Here is a 7,560-nt window from a genome sequence, read left to right on the forward strand (position 1 = left end):
TGTTTCGAGTGCAAGTACATTTGTATATTTCCGAACTACGATTTTATACATGACTTTTGCAGTTTTGCACCCAGGTAGATCGTCCCATCGAGTTTTGATTTTCTTGCCTTGCCGCTGTTCAGATCGTCTTATAATGCATAGGCTACCCAATGGTAATCACGTTTTCGGTTTACAGCCGTACAACACCCTTGGCAATCTCGTACACTATCTTATTGTCATCGATGCCTTTGTGACTAGGCACACAGTAGACGTTTGTTGCTGGCGACACTTTCCACTGCTGCCTTGCTTCTCAAGACACTTCCGGACCATATGCGATATGAGGTGACTGCCTTGATTGCTGTTAGGCTATCCACGTTGATTTTAACTCTAGAGTTGTTTGCTGATGCATTAGAGGCTAGCCTCTCGGCTTTCGCAATAGCAAAGAGCTAACACTGGACAGTGTATTCCCGCACTAACACTGTCCACCATTTTCAAGCCAACCACATAAATGTTTCATGAATTGCGCGCCGCTATACCTAATTCATATAGTCGGTGCTTGCTGAACCGTCATTACCCACTGAGTTATGAGTGCCCGAGGGTTCTATATGTAAATTCTTCTGCAGTCAGTAGTCGCCACCACCGATTTTACAGGGAAGTTTACAGCGAAGATATGTATATATGGAAGGTTGAGCAGTAATTAAAAGCCACCGTTGGAGTAGTTCTAAAAGCTCCCGTTATGCATAGCGCAGCGGGCCTTTGAACCCTTTGCGGCATTCGATTGGTAGCTCTTCTTAAGCCTGTACACCGCACTACTGCATCTAAGGACTTGGTGACCTATTGGACTACTAAAACAAAGTTTTTCGAGCTCTCTCTTTTCGGAACTCCATAAACGATACGGAAATTGTCGAATCTCTTTAATCCCCTTCCTCCTTTCACTGACAAATTAATAAGAGATGAACATAGCTTGGGTTAGACAAGATGGAAATGGCCTTCAGTTATCTTAAATTCAATAAATAGGAATAGAAATCTCGGAGATCACTACTTCAATCTTGACGGAATTTTTTAAATCATCTTTTCTCTTCTCTCTCTAACCTTAATTCTTTCATCTAAACCATAACTTGTTTAAGTTCAGCATTCAGTTATTAAAAACTATGCTTTCAATGTTTTCAACATAAATGCTTTTTGATGCACTATCCCCTGCTAAGAGTTTTTTATGACCATTTTATTTAATACCCTCACCCCCTCTCGTTGTTCTATCATACGCTCTATTCTAGCGCTCTCTCTGCCTACATTTGCATATCAAAAGTTAAGTGACTATCACCTCAAACATTAAATGCTATTTGGCCGTTGTTGGCTGCCCGCAATAAAATTGTTTATTTTGACAGAAGATCAAAGGATAGTTGCATATTTATACTTCTTTCAATACCCAAAACTGCATGTGTGCACTCACACACGGATTAGTGTGTGTCTTTTCGGTGCAACTATTTAGAATGTAGAATTTATTTATTTTATCTTTTACTAGATAAGGTTAGGTTAGGTTATTCTAGTAAGCCAAGAATTACGAAGTCCATAAGGAAGTAGTAATATTTTGATGTCTGTGTTTGATGTGAATTTCAATGAATTCTGTGGGCTCATTATCAATATATCATCCAGTGTCTCATTGAAATCAAATGCTTAATGCTTACCCTTATCAATTGACAAGTGCACAAGAGATTTTGCAGTCTTTATATCTTTTACAACATTCTGCATGCGTGTGCTGCCACAAGAATGTGACCAGTGAGTTTTTCAGTCATGTTTCCACATACCCTTCTATCGAGTGCAAGTACATTTGTATATTTCCGAAGTACGATTTTATACATGACTTTTACAGTTTTGCACCCAGGTAGATCGTCCCATCGAGTTTTGATTTTCTTGCCTTGCCCCCGTTCACATCGTCTTATAATGCATAGACTACCCAATGGCAATCACGTTTTCGGTTTACAGCCGTACAACACCCTTGGCAATCTCGTACACTATCTCTTTGACTAGGCACACAGTAGACGTTTGTTGCTGGCGACAATCTTGCGTCTCAAGACATCCGGCCAATATCGATATGAGGTGACTGCCTTGATTGCTGCTAGGCTATCCACGTTGATGTTCAAGAGTTGTTTTGATGCATTAGAGGCTTCTCGGCTTTCGCAATCAGCTAACACTGGACAGTGTATTCCCGCACTAACACTGTCCACCATTTTCAAGCCAACCACATAAATGTTTCATGAATTGCGCGCCGCTATACCTAATTCATATAGTCGGTGCTTGCTGAACCGTCATTACCCACTGAGCTATGAGTGCCCGAGGGTTCTATATGTAAATTCTTCTGCAGTCAGTAGTCGCCACCACCGATTTTACAGGGCAGTTTACAGCGAAGATATGTATATATGGAAGGTTGAGCAGTAATTAAAAGCCACCGTTGGAGTAGTTCTAAAAGCTCCCGTTATGCATAGCGCAGCGGGCCTTTGAACCCTTTGCGGCATTCGATTGGTAGCTCTTCTTAAGCCTGTCACCACACTACTGCATCTAAGGATTTGGTGACCTATTGGACTACTAAAACAAAGTTTTTCGAGCTCTCTTTTCGGAACTCCATAAACGATACGGAAATTGTCGAATCTCTTTAATCCCCTTCCTCCTTTCACTGACAAATTAATAAGAGATGAACATAGCTTGGGTTAGACAAGATGGAAATGGCCTTCAGTTATCTTAAATTCAATAAATAGGAATAGAAATCTCGGAGATCACTACTTCAATCTTGACGGAATTTTTTAAATCATCTTTTCTCTTCTCTCTCTAACCTTAATTCTTTCATCTACTAAAACATAACTTGTTTAAGTTCAACATTCAGATATTAAAAACTATGCTTTCAATGTTTTCAACATAAATGCTTTTTGATGCACTATCCCCTGCTAAGAGTTTTTTATGACCATTTTATTTAATACCCCCACCCCCTCTCGTTGTTCTATCATACGCTCTATTCTAGCGCTCTCTCTGCCTACATTTGCATATCAAAAGTTAACTGACTATCACCTCAAACATTAAATGCTATTTGGCCGTTGTTGGCTGCCCGCAATAAAATTGTTTATTTTGACAGAAGATCAAAGGATAGGAAATTGCATATTTATACTCATATCACTCTTTTCAATACCCAAAACTGCATGTGTGCACTCACACACGGATTAGTGTGTGTCTTTTCGGTGCAACTATTTAGAATGTAGAATTTATTTATTTTATCTTTTATTATTTTTCAATTTTTACATTTCAATTGGTCTCGAAAAATTTACACTAAGCCATCAAGTATTTTCGAAATGGTGAGCAATTTTTCGTTATTTACCTGAAACTATTTCTATTTTGGTTTGCATGTATTTGTGTGGCCGATGTTGAAATGCTCTTGTCTGTGCACGCCAGTGTGTATGCTCGTTTCGTTACTCTGTTTGCAACAATTGATTGAATTTCACAAAAATTGAAGACACACTGCTGCAGGGATGCATCCACTGTTAGGTGTGTGCCCAAAAATATTGAAAATTTTAGTTGAATTGTTTTTCAATTTACAAATAACTCCAGGTAGTGACTAAAATGTTTGACTCGAAAAGAGAAATCCATTTAACTTGTTATTCAGTGGTTTTGTTATTTATTTTTCATATCTCAAAATCGTAATGACAGTGATCTTGTGTTTGGTTTTAATGAATAGGAAAATATTTTTATTATATTTTAATCAAACTTGCGTTGTTTTGGATGGACTTAATTTCACTCAAAATTTTTGAATTTCACAAATGTCTTTGATGTAAAATCCATTAAAACCATTTTTTATTTGTACATTAACAGCTTTTCAATAAGAACCCTAGAAAACCATTGAAATATCAATGAAATTCTTTATCCCTTGGAAAGCACAATCGATGCCATTATGTATGGCATTCGATTTCTTTTGTATGGCCACCACGGGCACGCTTGCAGAAGTCCAGATGCTGAACCCAATTTTCGACGGCTTTCAATCATAAGTGAAGTCTAGTCGAATTTGCCAGCAAAGCAAAGCGCTCATATATGTATAAGTATTTTAGGTATTTACTGAGGTGCTTGTAGGACGCTAGTTGTCAAAATTGTATGGAGTAGGGTGAAATGGAAATATCCAGACACTTTCTTCTTCATTGTCCAGCCTTTGCAAGACTGAAGCAGAAACATTTCGGCTGATATACCTTCCGCAAACCAGAAGGCTTAGCTGTAACAGACAGCCGTCTCAACAAATATATGATAGGCTCAAAACTCTTAGTTGAACCGTAAGGGACTTATTATCTATTATATAGAGTCTTAGATACCACAACGGATCGGCGTTCTAAGCTGTTCAAGTGTTATACCAGTTATGAGCGAACTCTTAACAGAACCTAACGCTGGTGCTTTTCCAATATAACGTAAGTTGTCGGTCTATGTCCAAAGGCGTATTAAGTCGGTATTGCCGCTCTCTTCGTTTCCTTGACATGTTGAGTAATAGACTGCTTTATGATTTTCTTTAAAGCTCTTAAAGCACTGCGTCGGAATTTTGACTCCATCTCATTTACATATTTTATTCGACAAGCTGAGACAAAGTATTTGCGTTTGAGAAATCTACCATGCATTTCAATTGAGAAAGCATTGCTGAATGCCTTCATTTCGGCAGTTGCGAAATAATATAATTGACCAAATCAACTTTGATTAAATTTATTATTACTTTTCTTATTCTATAAAATTCCACTCAAAACAAATATTTTGTTTACGATGCAAGCGGTGACAGATATATTTATTATTAAATTTTTTGCTAGATATTCATCATCAACAAAATTGCTTTCTTTTTGTTTAAATAATATTTTAAATAACTTAGATGTTGCATGAATACAAGCATGCTGACCAGATTTTTTTACCATACCCTGTAGGGAGTTCGATAGACTCGATTGTTTAGATATGGTATACAATTTTAAATGGATGTATATTTAGATGGTACATTCAGCTATAAAAGAGGATCCATTCATTTTTATTCAAGATAAGTTAATATAAATAAAAGCTACTTTTGAGACTTTCAATTTTGGAGTGTGGCGATTCGAACAAACAGCTGGTATAAATAGCATGAGCTGGCCTAATTAAATTGAGATGTTATAGCAAGCAATTAGCTACTTTAGCAGTGTACTCAGCATACTTTTTCAAAACATATAACTGTTGTTGCTTTCAAAAAACAATTTTAGCTTGCTAAAAAGAGCGCAAAGCTGAAACACAGCTAGCAGTTTAAACAAGCTTTTATCAAGTAAGATTAGTATGAATGATATATTTCAAAAGGTCTTACAGTCCGCAACAGAAACGTTCATGGAACTTTATGTGTAGCCACTCATGGCTGAAGTATGCTCGAAGAGATAAATTTATTGGATTGAGAGCCCACAAACAAATCAGTTTTTCTATAAATTTTGGATTTTATCTCTACCGAGTATTAAGTATTTTCATAAATAGCGAGTCAACGTTTATGTATTATGGAAGAAATGTCTTAGAAGTGTTGAGGTAAGTGTTAAAAAAGGTCAGTTGGTGTCCACAAACTGCATGAAATGGACAATTTTTGTGGATGTGATTGTGTTTCCCCAACTACACGAGCATTTACCCACGCCAATAGTGACAAATTTGTTTGTAGACGAAGCATTAGTCAGAAATCGGTTGCAACTGAAAAGATGTTCTGTTGACGAAGCCATTAATGTCTCAAGAAACGTGTGTTTTAAAAAACGCTTAAGGGTCAAGAAACTTTCCTGCGATAAATTTACTTGTGCTAGTACGCAGCTCTCAAGAAATCTAGTACTAATTTTTAATACTTTTTTTCAGTAAAATGTGAATATGGCAAACCTGGTTTTGCGAAGAAACATCAAATCAACAATTGTTTCTTGAAGGAAAATCGAAGTAATCGTCAAATTCACCCTAAATTAGTTGAAATCATTATTATGAAGTATATTCCATTTTGAAATGTTGTACAAACCTACCAATCATCAACACATTTCTTAAATCTCAATGAAAATATTTATGTTACCATACACATACACACATACATATTACGCACAAAGTTTGTTTTCTTTGTTTATTCTCTCTTGCTCTTCTAATGTGGATCATTCACAATGCGTGACCAGCTGCCAAAATTACTTGAGAAATAATGTATTTTTTTTCTTGAGCAATTACTTGAGAGCTGCGTACCAACCTTAAGCCAGAAATCGGTCGCATCTAAGTAGATGCTTCTTCGATGAAGCGAGACATGATGAAATGTCAAACCTTGCAAACAAATATGGCCGCCACGAGCTGTCAAAATCACGTCATTCTTATATATTAGGCAAAGTTGTAATTTTTTTTCTTGGATACCGCGAAAATATAATCCGAAATTAATGAATTTATTATTGACAAATGGCTTACATAATGTATCATTAACATATTATTATACAGTTTCAACTAAATATTTAATATTTAAATTATAGTTTTTTTTCTTTGGCACGAAGGACTAAGTAGCCAGTTCCTTTAGCTTGCTAGTCAGACTGTAAAATTATTTACGGATCATATTTAAATAAAATAAAAAATTAAGATATAAAAAAAATTATTGACGCTTACCATTTCCTACAGGGTCATGCAGAATCCCATTTAGATTTTTCGTACATTTAATTGAATCGAATTTCAACAAATTATTTATGCTTGGTATGTTAATAGTAATTCATTGCAACTGGCAGCATGACGTGTCTGTCTATTTACTCGCAATCACGCACACACTCATTTATATGTATGTACATATGTATGTATTTTAAGGTGTATGACATCAATTGTTTGTGCAGCCGACATCACCTAATTCCCGCCAAATCCTATTTGTATATATAAATTTGTATGAACACACACAATTAAGGTTATAAAATAGAAATTGAGAATTTACAAAAGCAAAAACAGAAACAGAAACAGAAACAGAAACAAAAAAACTTTAAAAATAAATCAATTTAATTATTATTACGAGGAATAGTTTAAAATATGAAAATATGCAGACAAAGAGCATAAAATAAATAAGAAATTATTAGCAATTTCGAAATGTATCTTAGTTAAATATTTAATATTTTTGAGTACTAAGCGAACAAGCAAATAAATATTGTACATACAAAACTACTAAATATAAACGAGCGTACATGCATACACAACCTATGCAACAACAAAAAAAAAAAAAAAACAAAAACAAAAACAAATAGTACATAGTGAGTACTGTTATACAAATTTATCGAAAAACACAGTGTAATGTATGGGAAATTAAAAATTTATGAAAAAGTTTGAAATAAACGAAAATGCTGCTGACCTTTTCTAAAGTAAATAAGTTTCATTTCAAGCAATAAATGCGGACAAGTTGTGAATAAATGATATATGGTAATAATATTATGCCTGCAATCAGCAGTAAGTATGAAAGTAAGTGAGTGTGTGAACACTTGTTTATACCCTGAACAACTACGTTTCAAACAGCCAGAAGGAAACGTGGTACACGTGAGTTAGTCCTCTTTTGAGTTATTGGTTTGAAATTTTGCACACATCCTT

General features: G+C 35.4%; 1 long non-coding RNA gene across 1 annotated transcript; it reads left to right on the forward strand.

Annotated features, from left to right (window-relative positions):
- Positions 1-2,587: 2,587 nt before the first annotated feature.
- Positions 2,588-7,299, forward strand: LOC126751059 (uncharacterized). Its single transcript, XR_007665847.1, has 2 exons — positions 2,588-5,715; positions 6,212-7,299. It is a non-coding gene; the product is annotated as an uncharacterized LOC126751059 (long non-coding RNA).
- The last annotated feature ends 261 nt before the right edge of the window (positions 7,300-7,560 follow it).

The sequence above is a fragment of the Bactrocera neohumeralis genome, chromosome 2 (assembly GCF_024586455.1).
Source record: "Bactrocera neohumeralis isolate Rockhampton chromosome 2, APGP_CSIRO_Bneo_wtdbg2-racon-allhic-juicebox.fasta_v2, whole genome shotgun sequence".
NCBI lineage: Eukaryota > Metazoa > Arthropoda > Insecta > Diptera > Tephritidae > Bactrocera > Bactrocera neohumeralis.